A 17,998-nucleotide genomic window follows, 5' to 3' on the forward strand; every position below is an offset into this window, starting at 1 on the left:
ATCTCATCGACGGGCTCGGCGACGAGGGAAATTCCGATAATTCTGGAATCTCTTATAAGGTGGTAGAGAAGGCTGCTCAACGTTTTAAGATCTCAACGTTTTAAGATCTCAACGTTTTAAGATCTCAAGAACAGGACTGCTTCTTGTATGACTTCAAAGAACCTCTCAAGAAGGCATTAAGGTCAATACCGATTATCGATTACTTCTAGTCAGAAGGGGTATAGGGCGCGAGATACAGCACCGGCGTGTTTAACAGGATATCCTAAGCCTGACTCCGTAGTGGCACAGGCGGCTCAGACGAACTCCAGGAATCCTTCGGCCTCTTTGTCGCTTCCTCCTGATAAGGGGGGAAAAAGAGTGGACAACATTGGCAACAGGTTTTCCTCAATGTCGGCAATGACGGTAAAGGCCGCGAACGCCCTAGCGCTCTTGGGACGCTATCATAGACAATTGTGGGCACACATAGCCCCATACCTGTCGGAATTGCCAGATTCATCCAAAGAGGATTCTGCTAGATGGTGAAGCATCGGCGTCAGAAACTATAGACTGCGCGATGGATATCGCTATGACAAGGTTCCACCAGTTGGCTGGAGCAGCAGTCTTGCGGCTCCAAGGATGGCTCTTTCCGTCCTGAGGTGCAAACAAAGATTTTGGACATGCCATATGATAGCCAGTTGCTATTTGGCACAAACAATTAACAAAGCAGACACTGCGAGAGCTTTCGGCACTCTTCAGTATAAGAACCAGTCCTTTAGTGAAAATGGAGGAAGAGGACGGTCTTCCTACAGAGGAAATTATCAATACAAGTCTTCCTGCTCTTCAGGCCAGAGTAGACCGCAATACCAACAGCGCCAACAACAGTAAAACAAGCAATCCTCTTTTAGGAAGTCGTCCTTTCAAGGTAAAGGACAGCGAAAATATAGGGCTGCTTCTACGAGAGATCTCGATTATGCTGTGGAAAGGAGCAATAGAGAGAGTACCTCCACCTCAGAAGGGAAAAGGGTTTTATTCCCGCTTCTTTTTGATCCAGAAAAAAGACAAGAAGTGGAGACCAATCTTGGACTTGAGGGTCCTCAACAAATTCCTAAAGAAGCAGTCGTTTCGCATGGTAATCCAGGAGGTCTTGCAACTACTGGAAGAGCAGGATTTTTATAGCATCCGTAGTCCTACAGGTCGCTTAATTCCATATCCCATTTCGCAGGAATCATAAAAAGTACTTGCAATTTGCAGTAGTGGGCAGACACTTGCAGTTTCGCATTCTGCCTTTCGGGCTCAAGTCTGCACCGCGCATATTCACGAAATGTCGTTCCCCGGTGGCGGCATATTTCAGACAGTGCCCTCACCAAGTCTTTCCGTATCTAAATGGCTGGCTGGTCAAGGCTCCATCCTTAGAAGACGAGTCCAGGTCTCCCAATGCCGGTTTAAAGCTTTGCGATTTCTTGGGTCTCACCCTCAATCAGGAAAAATCGGTCCTACAACCTTGTCAGTGCATCAGTTTCCTAGGTGCAACCCGGGACACACGGTCAGCAAACGCTTTCCCATCCAGAGAGAGGATGAACAAGCTCCTTGCACTAGCTGCTATAGTAGCCTTGAAGAAAGTCTTGACAGTCCGCCTCTTCAAATCCCTCCTGGGGATGATGTCATTGTGTATCCTCCTGATTTCTCACTGTCGACTACGAATGAGACCTCTACAGGAGGCGCTCTCGAAGCAGTGCGTCCAATGCATATGGTTTTTCGATGACCACATAAAAGTGAATCCTCAGATGGTCGGAGCCCTGCATTGGTGGTCGTCATCTCTAAACCTGTCTCAAGGCTTGTCATTCCTGCTTCCGGCTGCCCCTCATGTTGTCATAACAGGCGCCTCCTTGAAAGGCTGTGGAGTTTTTCTGCAAGAGCTACAGATAAGCGGAAAGTGGTCTCCTATGGAGAAGAAACGACATATCAATCTGCTCGAACTGCGGGCGGTCTTCCTGGCCCTTCAAACTTTCCTGCCAATAATAAAACATTCCCTGGTGCTCATCCAGACAGACAACACCACGACTAAGCACTACCTCAACAAAGAGGGAAGGCCACGCTCGCTGACACACTCTTGTGAGTTGCAAAAAAATCTGGAATTGGCTCATACTCCACAATATAACCCTAAGGGCGGAATATGTCCCAGGCACGGACAGTGTGCTTACGGACGCGTTGAGCAGGCAGAAAACATCATCACACGAGAGGGAGCTAGATCAACAAATTATCGACCAGATCTTCTCCAGATGGGGCACGCCGCAAATCGATCTATTTGCGACGAGAATGAACGCCAAATGCCCACACTCCGCAAGTTGGCACCCCTAGTCAGGGTCTCTAGGGAATGCATCTTCCATCGCATGGCGCAACGTCTTTGTGTATGCCTTTCCGCAATTCCCGATGCTTCCCAGAGTCCTCAGGAAAATTTAGGTGGAGCCTTGTACTCTACTTTTAATAGCCCCAACTTGGCCGAGGCAACATTGGTTCACAGAGCTCCACTGTCTATCCCTCGAGCCGCCGGTCCACCTGCGGCATTATCTATCTCTGCTTACAATGAACAACAATCAAGTTCAACATCCGGATCTGAAGTCTCTCAGGTTAGTCGCCTGGCTCCTGAGTTCACAGATTTCCACAATCTGAATATTCCACAAGACTGTAGACATTCTTGCCAGAGCAAGGGCGGATAGCACGACCAAAACGTATTCCCTGAAATGGGAGCGCTTTTGTGTTTGGTGTGCAGATCACGGAATTCGGCCTTTCTCCACATCACTGGAGCATCTTTTACCTTATCTATTACATCTAGCACAGTCGGGCCTAGCCCACTTCTCCATTGAAGTACACTTAGCAGCAATATCTTGTTATAAAAGAACTTCAACGAGTCCATCACTCTGGTCAAGCGGGTTGGTTAAGCAATTTCTAAAACAATTATACAGATCTTTCCCGCCAGTAAGGATGTTGCCACCTACCTGACATCTCAATGTGGTTCTTATCCAGCTCATTAAACATCTGTTCAAACCAGTACACAGAGCTGACCTAAAGTATGTCTCGTGGAAAACAGCACTCCTCCTGGCGCTCACATCTGCAAGGAGGGTCAGTGAGCTACAGGCGTTTTCAATCCAGGATCCTTTTCTACAGTTTAAAAACGACAGAGTAATCCTGAGAACCAATCCTAGGTTTATCCCAAAAGTCCCGTCGGACTTACACCTACATGAACCTGTGGTTCTGCGTTCCTTCTTTCCAAACCCAAGCACGGCAGCTGAGAGATCGCTGTTTTCTTTGGATCTCAAGCGATGCTTGAAGTTTTACATTGACTAAAAGAAAACATTCAGGAAACCTAACCAGCTATTCGTAGGTCTACCGCTTGCCAAGCAGAGCATCTCCAGATGGATTTCTACAGCCATTGCTTTCTGTCATGTCCAAGCTGGACAGCCATTGCATTCCAAAGTGAGAGCGCACTCCACAAGAGCTATGTCCACTTCTATGGCTCTCTTTGCAGGGGTGCCAGTCATTGACGTTTGCAGGGCGGCAACATGAAAGTCGCCGCATACCTTCACTAGGCACTACTGCCCGAATACGGAGCTGATGAATGATGCAGCAGTGTGACAAGCAGTGTTACGCCATCTATTTCAGGAAGGTGAGCCTTCCTCCGTCCCTCCATCCTACTCTGGTATGCACATTTCTTTAGTAATACTTATTGTGGATGTCTAATGATGGTTCATGCTCGCATGATGTGTCTTATCTAAGGACTTGTATATGCTGTTCCATCAGAAATGTGCACTCTGCATTGCTTGCTACTCTGATTTAGGCATGTGAATCTATGAAAGACACCCATAATACTGGATAAGAAATGCGTTACTTACCTGTAACTGCAGTTATCCAGTATTGGTGTATTTCATAGATTCACATGCAACTCTCCCGCCTTCCCTGGAAGGACTCACCTAACTCTCTCAGTGTCACGCCTACTTAGCTTAGTGCGTACGAAAATCTGAGGGACTGAGGCTCCTGCCAGGAAGGTTCTAGAGGGAGGTGATAGCTGATTGGCTCTTCTCTAGAGTTTGGTCCTTTTTACAAAAGGACATGGATATGTTACTAAGGTGAGGCCTTTAGGCCTACTATTCTCTATGTATGTCTATAGGACATTACTTTTCTATGTACCGGAGACTCCCGTCTCAACGACGGGGAATGATTCAGGCATGTGAATCTATGAAAGACACCAATACTGGATAACTGCAGTTACAGGTAAGTAACACATTTCTTACAGTTCCTGGCACCATCATGTACACAACATTGCATCAGAGTAGTGCAGTTGGCCATGTGTTTCCAGTTCTATAATAGTTCCACGTCCTCTCCAAATGTATGAATGAAAACAAGACATATTTTAAGTTTGCCCCACACCAAAGGAACTTATTAGAAACACCCCCTTGCAACATCACACACTCAGCTCAGCATCAATGTCCTTAGTTGCCTAAAATGACCAGCTCAACATCAAACCCGTTTCCTCTCACCAACCAGAATATAAACCATTCAGAATAAGCTAACTTAAGTGCACCACCCCCACCCCACCCCCATCCGCACGGCATAACACTGATCCATGACAGGATCTAGTTGGCCACTATCCCATATGACTCATTAGCATTCAATGCTAGTTATCCCCAGCCAATCACTCTCCAGTGTGAATCATTACTACACATGCACAACCAAAAACAATCTCAACAGTTCATCTTGACTTTGATTAATCAGAATTGCAGAACTGTAATGGTCGCCTGGACCCTGAAAGCACATTGGGTGTGTGCAAATGGTAGAAATATGCTTTATAATGCTTGAAGCATTAACCAATCAATCAGGTGGTTTATAAAGCGTGACTACTCACTCGCAGAGGTCTTAAGGCGCGGGAGGGAGGGAGCTGCTGGTCCATCGAAGGCACTGTGGTTCAGTCGAAGAGCCAAGTCTAGCATAACTTGTTAGACATCATATATATAAGATATAACATCACATCACATAAAATGTATATTTTTTCCCACAAAAGTAAAACGTTGGTCCTTTTATGGCAAGGGTGAGATGCTAGTTGGTTTCCAAGTGCTAAGCTGAATACCCAGGTTTGATTTCCTTTAAATTACTTTATTGATGTCTTTGGGAGGAGGTGCTCAACGGCTCTTTCTTGAAGGAAGGACGGGTTGTACTTTCTTGGAGCCAAGGGACTGCAGAATCAACACTTATTTACTCCTCTCTTCTCCCCTCCCCTAGGAACGGACCATCCTTCTTCCAGAAAATGGCATGCTTTGAGGATTCTGGTCCCCTACACGCCCCTGGCATTGGCTTCTGAAGGCAGCTGATCAGTGAGGCGTTCCTTCCACAATCCCTCAGTCCTGCACTTCAAACTTAATCACATTTCAGATTCTGCACATCCCCAGATCCTATAAAGTATTAATTAAAGGCCTTTTCTGAGCAATGAGAACAAAACATAATCATGTGCAGCACTATCCTTCTTTAAATGAGGCGGGGAATAGGATTTAACCACACCTACAAAGCCGTCACCCAATCCGCCCCCGACACAGGCTTTCCACATCCCTCCCAACTGGTTACATCAACGCTTCAGTATTACCCAACCACCACCCTTGAACAGTGCCGCCTTCACGCATGGGCACCCTGGGCAGTTGCCCGGGGGCCCCATGAACAAAGGGGCACCATGAGACCAGAATTTAACACTCCTTTTCTGTTAAACATTTTTATTTCTGTGAGTGGGTGCGTAGGCAGGGTCCAGTGCACTGCTTTGCCCCGGGGCCTATAATGCTGGTAAGACGGCCCTGCCCTTGCAGACTGCTTTCTCACAATCCACTATCTACACTCACCACAGCCTTCTCATACCACTTCCCACGCACCCCACATTCCCACATCACTTCCTGACCACTTCTTACAGATGTATATCTGTTTGCCCCAACCATTTCTGCTCCTTGTATCCCAAGGATCTGACTTTGAATCTGCCCCAGGTCTGGTGTTTTACATTTTTTACACTTGAGCATTGCTGTTCGTGTTCTTTTTTAGGTCTCGCCTGGCGACACAGCACGAAAGCGCTGTCGCCAGCGAGATCTATTGTCGCTGACTTGCCTCCCAAGGGAGACAGGAGATGGGCATGCGCAGGCCAGACTGGAAATGTGAACGCGCTGCACACATCTACTGTCCCCTTTGGGAGGAAAGTCAGCACGCAGGATGCAGCTTCACTTTCACGTTTTTGAAAACTCGCCCCCCGTTGGAGCGACCCTTACGGGCTCGCTCAGTAAATAATCATTGGCACTGTGCCTTCATCGGCACAAATGAAGAATCCCCCACTCATCCGGTGTGGCGGCTGGCTACGGCACAGTACTGGAGCACTCCAGCTCCTTCATAATTCTGCCAGCACGATGCGGGGCTCCCTCCTTATGCATGGGAGCCCGCACTGCTATCTGCCGCTCTCCCGGGACTTCAGCTCCAGCACTTCCTTTTGGCGCCGGAGCTCCCTCTTCACCACAGGAGCCCTGGAAGGGACAGCCGCTGCCTACACCGGCCGCACGCCGTATGTAAAAGTTACATGTACCGCGCCTGCACGGGCAGCCCTTGCCCTCCCAGGTCTCCTCCCCGCCCGGATGTGGAGCTGCTTTCTGTTTTGCCATTCCCTGCCTCCTGAGCCTGAGAAGGGGCTGCATAGTGTCCTGCTTCGCATCGCTGGGAGTGCGGCTGGTTTCTTTGGTTACTGCTCGTCTTTTGATTGCTCGTTAATGGGAAACTAAAGATCTGCCAATTTTTGTTGCATGCTCAAGTGAAATTATATCATTATTCTCTTCAATGATGTTGATATATTTTCTTTCACTAGATTGTTCGTGGTTTGGCACTTTTTAAATCTGGAGATAAATTGTGTTGATTAATTATGAGCAGGTGCGTATTTATCATATTGTTTTGCACTCTTTCAACTTCACTTTTCTTGCATAATTAAATGTGTTCTTATTATTTTTATTTCATAACATTTTGGTTTTCTATTTGATGCGTGACACCAACACGTGCTATTAAACAAATTGTAAAGTTTATCAATTTTGATTTACTGCATAGTACATGAAGACACTGACATTGATCGCACACGTGTGTGCATATATCAGAAGAACACTACCACAGCACTAAACCCTAAGATATACTTGCAAACACCCATGCACGCAGGCCAACAAACTAACAGGCACCCATATGTTCCGCCTGTCACCTTTGCCAAAAACCATAGGCACTAATTAACCTCAAAGTTCTGGGGCATAGACAACCCTTATGTTCCCAAAATGAATGTGCCTCGCTGGCTCCCTGCATTAACGGTTACTAGCAGCCCTAGGCAGTAATGAGCAATAGTGACCCAGTACAGTAGCAAAATCAACATGGGCCTCCGGAAATAACGAGTGTAAACAGCCCCATACACTAATCAACATCATATTTATCCCTAGCCATTAATAGATATCAAAGACCCCAGGTACCAAAGATCACACAAGCCTTCTGGCGGCAACCAGCCTCAGTGTTCGTAAATTATACCCATTTTCTATGCCGGAAACTATATTGATTTCATTTTAGAATTTGCGATGTGCACTATTGTATAGTGCTGTGATCCTCTAGGCAAGGTTCAAGCCTGGAACCCCCTTCAATAATATATATATATCCAGCAAGGTACGAAAACAAAGAATCACTAGCACCTAGAAGCTAATAATTTGTTTAATTACATCCTATAACAGGACGCACACTACGCAACATGCAGCATACACACTGTTACATATAAATAATGGGGCTTTTGGACAGCCCCTATCAGGCATTGGCTTCTCTCTCTGGTTCAGTCGGCCTAGGTACTGGCTAATACAGTTGTCCATTACCATTGGTATCAGTTCATAGTATTTTGTGGTTGAAAATGTACTGAATAAAGTAGTTCACATAATTTTTTTTAGGTCGAGCCTAGGCAGCGCATGCTCTGCTCTGCAAGGCATGGTGTCTTTGAGTATGGACTTTAAGCCCCGCCCACTCTCTGCCCATATTTGTCATTGGCTTGTATCATTGTCCTTTGTGTAAATGCTGGCTTCTAATTCGTTAATAGGCTTCTGGCTTCTGATTAGTTAATAGGCTTGTTAGTCCCTCCTTAGTACCGCCTTGTCTTCATTTGTAACCTCCCATGAGGACTGGCCCTTTTACGTTTGTAGTTCCACAGTGCGTCTTATTGAGTGTGTAAGCACTATTTTGTTTAATGAGTTTCTTCTGCAGCATTCAGCGCACCCTGCACACTTTCACTTTCCAAGCTGCCCGGGACAATGACGGCTGCTTCTTTGAAATGAAATAGTTCTTGCAGTTTAAAGAGTTTGAGCTATTGGCACTGTAAATGACAATGCCTTTTATTTATGTGTTAATTAGCAAAACAGATAAATAAAAGGCATTGCCATTTACAATGCCAATAGCTTAAACTCTCGCAAATACGAGACCTATTGCATTGCAAATGCTTGTTTAAATTTTGGTTTCAGTGGCACAGCAAGTATGCCATGCCCTGGTGCAAGTAAGGAAAATGGGCCCAACTACCCCTGGATTAATGTAAAAAACAGCAAGAACGGACAAGCGGAGGGGCCCTCACAACACTGGGCACAGTGAGATTACAGGAATTATAGCCACACCTCCTACCAGAAAGCTTGCACCTATCTATATCTGTAATAATTATGCATTTCTAGCTTAATTCCAATAAAACTTGGCAATACCCTGATTTTCCTCATCTAGGGGCATATTATCAAGGCCCGGCAATAAATATCGCGAAGCGCGCTTAGCGCTTGCATATTTATCGGTGGCTATCTCTGGAATGTATCGCCCGGTTAGCGCGTTATCAACAACGCACATCGTCGAGGCGATAAAAATTCCAGAGATAGTGGGGATATCGCCATTTTCCATGGTGGGAAAACGGCGATATCCTAGATGATAGGGCCTGTGGTCTTAGCCACACAATCCACCCCCCATGTTAGGTATGCCTTGGTCAGGAATTTAACAGACGTTAAATTCCTACGTTAAGGCATACTTAACGTGATTTTAAATAGCGCTAACCCTCATTGTCAATATGACAAAGCTGGGTTAGCGATATTTTCCCAAGGGAGTGTTGTCAGGCACGCCTCCTTTGCATCTCATTAGCGATGCGATGGGAGGCGTGCTGACAAGGGGCGCTATTGTAAGGAAAAACGCGCTAGTGTGTCCGTGTTGATAATGAGAAAACGGGCTCTAAACAGGCGATATTATTATCACCACCCCTTGTTGATATGCCCTAAGTTTCTTAAAAATCAGACTCTTCTAGCTTGCGATTCAGTGCATTGTCCCTCTGACTCTTCTCTTCTTCCACTTTTAACACACTCTGATTTGGCCTCTAACTCACATTTTCCTTTTATCTCTGTGCTGCACTCATCTTAACCTATTTCTGGGCATATTATCAAGGGCCGGCAATAAATATCGCAAAGCGTGTTTGGGATATCGACGTTTTCCATGGTGTAAAACAGCGATATCCTAGATGATAGGGCCTGTGGTCTTAGCCACACAATCCTCTCCCCATGTTAGGTATGCCTTAGTCAGGAATTTAACAGACGTTAAATTCCTGCGTTAAGGCATACTTAACGTGATTTTAAATATCGCTAACCCTCGTTGTCAATATGACGAAGCTGGGTTAGCCATATGGTCCCAAGGGAGTGTTGTCAGGCATGCCTCCTTTGCATCTCATTAGCGATGCGATGGGAGGCCTGCTGACAAGGGGTGCTATTGCAAGGAAAGACACACTAGCTTGTCCTTCTTGATAATGCGATAATTTTATCGCCTCTTTTCGCCTGAAAACGGGCTCTAAAGCGGCGATAATATTATCACCACCCCTTGTTGATATGCCCTGTTAAATTCCTACGTTAAGGCATACTTAACATGATTTTAAACATCGCTACACTCATTGTCAATATGACGAAGCTGGGTTAGGGATATTTTCCCAAGGGAGTGTTGTCAGGCATGCCTCCCTTGCATCTCATTAGTGATGCGATATGAGTTGTGCTGACAAGGGGCGCTATTGCAAAGAAACACACGCTAGCAGGTCCTTGTTGATAATGAGATAATATTATCGATGCTTTTCACCCGAAAACGGGCTCTAAAGTGGCAATAATATTATTGCCACCCCTTGTTGATATGCCCCTAAGGCCTAGATGTAGGTAATTTTATTTTACCACTTCTTAAATACCGAATTTTACCGATTCGGTATTTAAGAAGTGGTAAAATAGAGGGGGGGGATGTAGGTATTAGAGAATCGGTAAATACCGAATCGTTAAGATTCGGTATTTACCGATTCTGTAAATACTGATTCGGTAATGCCCATTGATTCCTATGGGCATTGAAGCCCATAGGAATCAATGGGCATTACCGAATCGGTATTTACCGATTCGGTAAATACCGATTCCAGCAAGGGTGCAGGGGGTGTCACTTTGACACCCTCTAGCACCCCAAATACAGGCATGTGTGCCATGTGGCACACAGACATGCCCTAAGGGCATGTCTGTGTGTCACATTGCACAGGTGTGCATGCACAGATGTGTATGCACACCTGAATTCAGTATTTTACCACACAATAGGATTGTGTGGTAAAATACCGACTCTTAAGGGCCTGTGGCACTCTCAGGAGTGTCACCTACATATGGATTTACCGATTCGGTAAATATACCGATTCGGTATTTTACAGAATCGGTATATTTACCGAATCGGTAAAATTACCGATTCTTAAAATAACATGCCCCTACATCTGAAAACCCTAATACCGGTCGGAAACGGCCAAAATCGGCCGTTTCCGACCGGTATTAGGGCTCCTACATCTGGCCCTGTGTTTCTTAAAAATCAGACTCTTCTTTTGAGCCAGAGCATAGGGTCAATGGACCTTCGTCTCTTGACTGCACTAATAAAGCCTGGCAATGCATTCTCCACATACTCCAAGATCCAATGCTGTATTCACCATCGCTTCCCCTTACTTATCATCCCCGAATGCCACTACTCTCAGAGGGCATATTCTCCAAGACCAAATCAAAATTCCAGATACACACGTGGGAGGATCTTTATCATTGAAAAATGGTGGCGGGTAGGTCATAACTACCCTATAAAGAACAAATCAAGGAGAAAAAATCTCTTTCCTCCATCAGCCAAACAGTGCACATTCAACAAGAATAAACAAGAATCCGCTGTCAGTGCAAGCTTGTAGCACAAAGAGGGTTGGGGTTACTCCACATTAAGTCATTAACACCCAACATTTAAGCACATAGTCCCTGGGTATAATTTTAACTAGAGTACGGTGCCCAAGGCGTAATAAACAGCACACTGGGGGTGAAGGGAGCTTGGGGAAAAAAATTGCACAGCAGAAATTTTAAAACATGGACATTTGGGCTGTAGACCTGAGCAATAGGTGAAGCAAGGACTTCATCAAATAACTCAAGTACATGCATTTGTGTAGTATGACACACAGCACTGCTGTGCCTCTGTTATTCCCTTTGGCTTCATGATATTTGCAAATTCCTTTATAGCTTTTCATGCGCAGTAAACCATTGTATGTTTGCTGGTGAAGCTGGCCTGCACAAAGTTCATGGAACCGGCCATTGGGATTGCGAATGCCATGTATGCAAAATGCATGAAGAATGCAAAAAGTAATAAACTCTTTTCTTGTAGTGTATTTCCATGTTTTTGCAGCATGAATCTTTCTGGATTCACTATGCTGTTCATTGTTCCGCGGTCTGGTGGTTGGGTCCGGGGTTGTGGTCTTTTTTCATTTTTTTTTTTCGTGGCCCGGGTGGGAGTCGGCTTTCCACCTTTTGGTGTCCTTCCTGTGGCGTCGGCGCGCTTCCTGCGGGGGCTTCCGCCTTTGGGCGCCATCTTCAGATTCTTTTTCCGCCGTTGGTTTTGGATTGTCACCGAGAGGTTCCAGGGTTTTTGGAGAAAAGAAGAAGGAAAAGACTGAAATCTAACGAAAAAGATTGGAGAATACATCGAGAAAACAAGACCACTGAGCCGGGACGACGAAGAAGGAGGAGAACTTCAAAAACTTTGACGTCCAACGGAGAATGCGCACACAGGGGGCACCCTGAGCGCAGGAATGAACAAAACACCTTTCAAATTCTGCCGCAATTGCACCACAAATATGCGCAGAAGGACCAGCATCCTGTTTGCAACCTCTGCCTGCCGGTCGACCACAAGAGCAAGGATTGCAACTGCAACGCCTGCTCCGTCTTTCCCCGAAGATGCTCAGGGTGAGAGAAAGACATCCTGTTGATGAGAAGGTCGACGTCGAGGGGTGAACACCAACCTTTGATGTTGAGGTACCTTTCTGGGACTCGCTCCGTAAAGAGCCTATCATCGTCAACAGAAAGTTCCCATTCCAGAGGACTTTGACGCTCACTGTCGAGCCATGGATCGATGTCAAGGGGGGAGGCCTGATGTTGAGTTCAGGGCCTCTTCTTCGTGGCTAGCCTCAAAACGGAGGAGGTTGGTCTCTTCTTCAGGTTCGGAGTACTCAGGTACCTAGTCACCACTCAGGACGCCTCCTGCTCCTCATCAACCGGTGGCCATGCCAGTGACACCTCCACCACCATCAGGTCCTCCTCCTCCTCCTCCTCCACCTCCTCCCCCTCCTCGCCTCCTCCTCCACCTCCTCCACCGCCGCCTCCTCCTCCGGCTGGGCCCATGGCTCCACAGCCCACGCGTTCTGTAGTACCTCGAAAACCAAGAACAGGGTCTCGCTCGAGATATCATTCCCATAGACACCACCGGTCTTCCACATGATCCCGTTGTCACCGATATGAGAGATCTTGCTCCCGGCATACCAGGGATACGTCTTCCACGAGTATGGGGAGGTCTAACAGATTCTGCCTCTCCCTCTCAGAGAGTGTCTCCTGTTGACGATATTTCCACCTTCCAGGAGGTTCTGGTCAGAGGGGCTTCAAAGCCGAACATTTCCCTGTCTACTCCTGTGCCGTCAACATCGGTGATATTTGAAACTCTCCAGCAGAGACAAACCTCACGTCCATTGCTCCCATTGGTGCCTGATTTGGAGGAACCGGCTATAGAGCTGTTCTTGATGCCATCTTCTATAAAATCTGCGCCTTCCAGGTTACATAGAAATATCACCCACCTGAGTCGGATCCTGCCTTCCACCGACTGGACCCTACCCCGGACTCAGTCATACAGCATGCTACGGCTCCGACTTCCACGGTGCCACCGGATAAGGAAAGCCATAAGCTGGATTTGGTGGGGAGAAAAGCTTGCAACACCGCGGCTACATCCATGAAGGCTGCCAGCTCTACTGCCTTACTGGGCCGTTATGACAGATCCCTATGGGAGTCCCATCAACAATTGGTGGATCTCCTACCCAGAGACAAATTGGAAGATTTTCAGGAGATAGTGAATGTGGGCCTGATGGTTTCGAATCAAGTCATCAGCGCTGCAGTGGATTCTTCACTCCTGGCAGCCCACGGGTATTGCCACGGAATTGCTCTACGGAGACAGGCTTTCTATTGGAAGTAGGGACAAGGGCTTCCTGTGCCATTGGTGCTTGGACTTGGGGTGGGACTACTGGTAGGGCTAGGGCCTCTATTGTACATAGAGATTAGGGTTTTTGAACTGATTGGGGGCTTGGACTAGGGCCAGGATTGGCTGTAAGGTCCTGGTCTCCTATTGGTTCTAGATTTTTAGGGCTAGTGTTGTGATTGGATAGTGTTAGGACCAGGGTTCCCATTGGCTGACGGGGTCACCTGATTTCTAGGGCTATAAAGGCCAGGCTTAGGGCGTCTCAGCCCCGGCGTCGAGGCTAAGGGCGGAGAGGACAAGGGCAGTTGCCTGTTTGAGCCTGTTAAGGGCGGAGAGGGCAAGGGCAGTTGCCTGTTTGAGCCTGTTCGAGACTGACCAGGGCCAGAAATGCTGCCCAATTTACATAACTCCTTTATGCATCTATATACTTTCAATGTACTTATGGACCTATATATTTATCACTTTAGCATTTCCAATGCACTTCCCTATTTCTCAGCCTATACTTCGCTCAATATATCCTCTACAACCACTACTATGATCTCCAAAATAACCCTTTCTAGACTCTCTCCTACTCTACCCCTCCTTGCATCATCTTACACCTCTTTTACTATACCGATCCCCCCAAAAAACCTTTCTAAACTCTTCTCTTTTTTCTACCCCTCCCCAACCCTTCTCAATCCAAATAACTAACATATCCACCACTAAAATTACTTTCATGTTTCACCATACTAATTCAACACTAATCCTGATGGGTTCCAGAGTAGCGTGCTACTTGCGCTTCAACACCCCATCAGGGGTAGCAAGCACTATATAAATACAAACCTCTTACCCTTCTCTACCCAAATAACTGAATACCATATCCACTACTCAAATTACTACATATTTTACTATACTCATTTTTAACACTAATCCTTTATGAGTTCCGGAGTGGCATGCTACTTGCCCGAAAAGCGCTTCAACATCCATCAGGGGTAACAAGTGCTATATGAATGCAAACCTTTGTTCCCATTTTATGCCTCCGCTATCCTTCTCACTCCAAATAACTGACTAATATCTTCCACTGAAATTACTTTCATATTTCACCATATTAATTCACCACTAATCCTTTATGGGCTTCCTGATTAACATGTTTCAACACCCCATCAGGGGTAACAAGCGCTATATAAATACAAACCTTTTTTCCTCGTCTATCCTTCTGTTATCATTCCAAATCCAAATAACTGACTAACCTATCCACCACTTAAGATGTAATTGCATGTTTCTCTATACTAATTCATTCAAATCTTTATTTCGGTTAAAACAAACCATAAAATAATTCAACACTAATCCTCTATGGGTCCTGGAGTAGCGTGCTACCCGCCGAAAAAGCGCTTTGATGCCTCGTCAGGGGTAGTAAGCGCTATATAAATGCAATTACAATACAATACAATACTACATCGTGTATTGTGCGCGCCCGAGGCCTCCCACTTGGTATCCACCCTATATATTAGCATCTACACAGACATTGATTATAAACCTTGCTCAGCTCGCACTAGTTGGGGTGTGGAACTTGGATGTGACATGACAGACCAGCAATGGGTCTACTGTTGTAAGCAAACTGAATTGGTATTGTCAAACAGACAACTCCGTATCACGCGTTATAAATTCTTACATCGTACATACTATACTCCTGTGAGGCTGCACCGCTATGGTCTACCTGAGCATGCACGATGTGACTGGTGCAAAACTGACAATGCAGATTTTCTTCATTTGACATGGTCCTGTGGGGGGGTACACTTGTATTGGCAGCAGGTCTTCGAAGCTTTGGGGCAAATGATTCCATTGGAGATACAGGTGTCCGTAATGCTGGCGTTGCTAGGATACACTGAGATGATTCCGCCAGCCCAACGCAAATTTGTTGATTTTAGCATAGTTTTGGCTAGACGCCGAGTACCCTGTCGTTGGGGCAGGGGCAGAGCTCCGAAATTTAAGGAATGGTTGGGAGACCTGATAATGTGACAAGAGCAACTGAATACATATGCCGAATTGATCCCAAGGCCCTCCAGACCACGAGACATATGGGCTCCTCTCAAGGGCTATCTGTTAGAACATCTGCTCCCGATATAGGCTGATACCAATCCAGAGCCCTTGTAACACGCTTTCCATAACATAAGAGGGGGAGTAGAGGACAAAAAAAACCCAACTACTTTATATAATATACGAATTATCTTAAAATGCATACCTGATGTACTCTCAATGCACTACTCTCCTAAATGGCTGACTGGCACGCGGCACAGCAGTAAGTGCCTGTTAAAATGTGGAGAGGTTTGATGGTAGGTCCACTGCAGAACAGACTCAGAACTGAAGGTAAAGAGTGCACAAACCGCCTTTTGATATATTGCTTATTTTCTTTATTAATTGATTGACATGTGATGTATCGTTATGCCTAACTGAATGTACTTGTGCTGAAATAAGTATGTGAAATTGTTTGTAATTGCTGAAAAAATTATAAAATAAAAAAAATACAAATCAGACTCTTCTAACTTACGATTCAGTGCACTGTCCCTCTCACTCTTCTCTTCTTCCACTTTTAACACACTCTGCTTTGGCCTCTAACTCACATTTTCCGTTTATCTCTGTTCTGCACTCATCTTAACCTATTTCAGGGCATATTATCAAGGGCAGGCGATAAATATCGCAAAGCGCGATTAGCGCTTGCATATTTATTGCCGGCTATCTCTGGAATTTATCACCTGGTTAGCGCGTTATCAACAACGCTCATCGCGAGGCGATAAAAATTCCAGAGATAGTGGGGATATTGCCATTTTCCATGGTGGATAACGCCGATATCCTAGATTATAGGGCCTGTGGTTTTAGCCACACAATCCACCCTCCATGTCAGGTATGCCTTAGTCAGGAATTTAACAGACGTTAAATTCCTGCCTTAAGGCATACTTAAAGTGATTTTAAATATCGTTAACCCTCGTTGTCAATATGACGAAGCTGGGTTCGCAATATTTTCCCAAGGGAGTGTTGTCAGGCACTCCTCCTTTGCATCTCATTAGAGATGCGATGGGAGGCGTGCTGACAAGGGGCGCTATTGCAAGGAAACACACGCTAGCGTGTCCTTGTTGATAATGTGATAATATTATCACCGCTTTTCGCCCGAAAACGGTCTCTAAAGCGGCGATAATATTATCGCCACCCTTTGTTGATATGCCCTTTCCCTTTTTTACCTCCGATCACCATGTTTTTTATACCTCACCTTCTTCTGACGGCTTCTATCTCCATACTCTCCCATCATTTTCAGTTTTCACTCCAAACTTGTTTTCACCCCTGATTGGATTAGTTATAAGATCCAATACAAAAGCAGAGCTGGCATAATGCCAAATGAATAGCTCTCTACTTTCTCTCACTTTTACTCCATCTCACCATCTTCCTTGACTTTCTTTCACCCTAATTCCTTCTCTCACGCCCATGTCTCTGTTTCTCCTTCTCTTTTTCTTCTCCCTCTATCCTGTGCAGGGGTATAGATTCAGGGGGGCTGTTAGGGCGTTATACGCAGTGCTTAGTGTGTAAAAAACAGAGTGCCAGTGCTCTAGTCAGGAGGCCTGTGCAGCTTGCACCACACATTGCCCCCGTCAGCGCTACCAATGACATTAGCTACACATTTACTGACCAGCACACTGCTACAAGCGTGACAATTCAGACTATTCCAGGCCCCCATAGCAATACAAATAGCTTGGGTGGAAGGCATTATTTGTTTTGAATGCATACTGAATGAATAAACAATTGCTATTCTGCTCATTTCTAAATTAATCAAACAGTGCCACCATGTGGCAGCTGTCATAAGTGCCAGTGTCGACAATTAAGTGCCGGTGTCAAGCACCAGAAACCACCGACTCAAATTAAGCACTGGTTACAACCCCCTAAAAATGTGTTATGTAGTAAATAGTTGGGGAAAAAAGGAAGAGATCCCTTGGTGGCACTATTTGAACAAATCAATCAGTATACACTTTACACCCGTATTAGCCCATGCATGAGAAATGAACTCTAGCATAAGATAATACACAATCAGTAAATTCTATAGATTTCTTTATTTTTTTATTAAAAACACATTTTGAGTATTTTTTTTTTATTATTCCTCATTTTGCAATAGAGTGTCATTGGAATTATCAGGGACCCTCTTCTCTGTTTTCTGTTCCGTCAAGGCCCATGGATTCGAAGGTGTTCACTTTTCGTGTTTTCAGAGTGAGGTCCCCTTATGTCCTTAACACTTTCAATCTCTAACTGGGGGAGCTGGCCATCCTCGCCACTCACTCAAGCATGTTGTTTGTGTTTTTTATTGCCATTGCATAATCATTGGAATATATAGGCCAGTAGCGTGACTATGCTGTTTGTAATCGGTTAATTTACAAACTGCGATTCTTCCCAAATCTCCCAATAGTTAAGCTTCCTG

The sequence above is a fragment of the Lissotriton vulgaris genome, chromosome 7, assembly GCF_964263255.1.
Source record: "Lissotriton vulgaris chromosome 7, aLisVul1.2, whole genome shotgun sequence".
NCBI lineage: Eukaryota > Metazoa > Chordata > Amphibia > Caudata > Salamandridae > Lissotriton > Lissotriton vulgaris.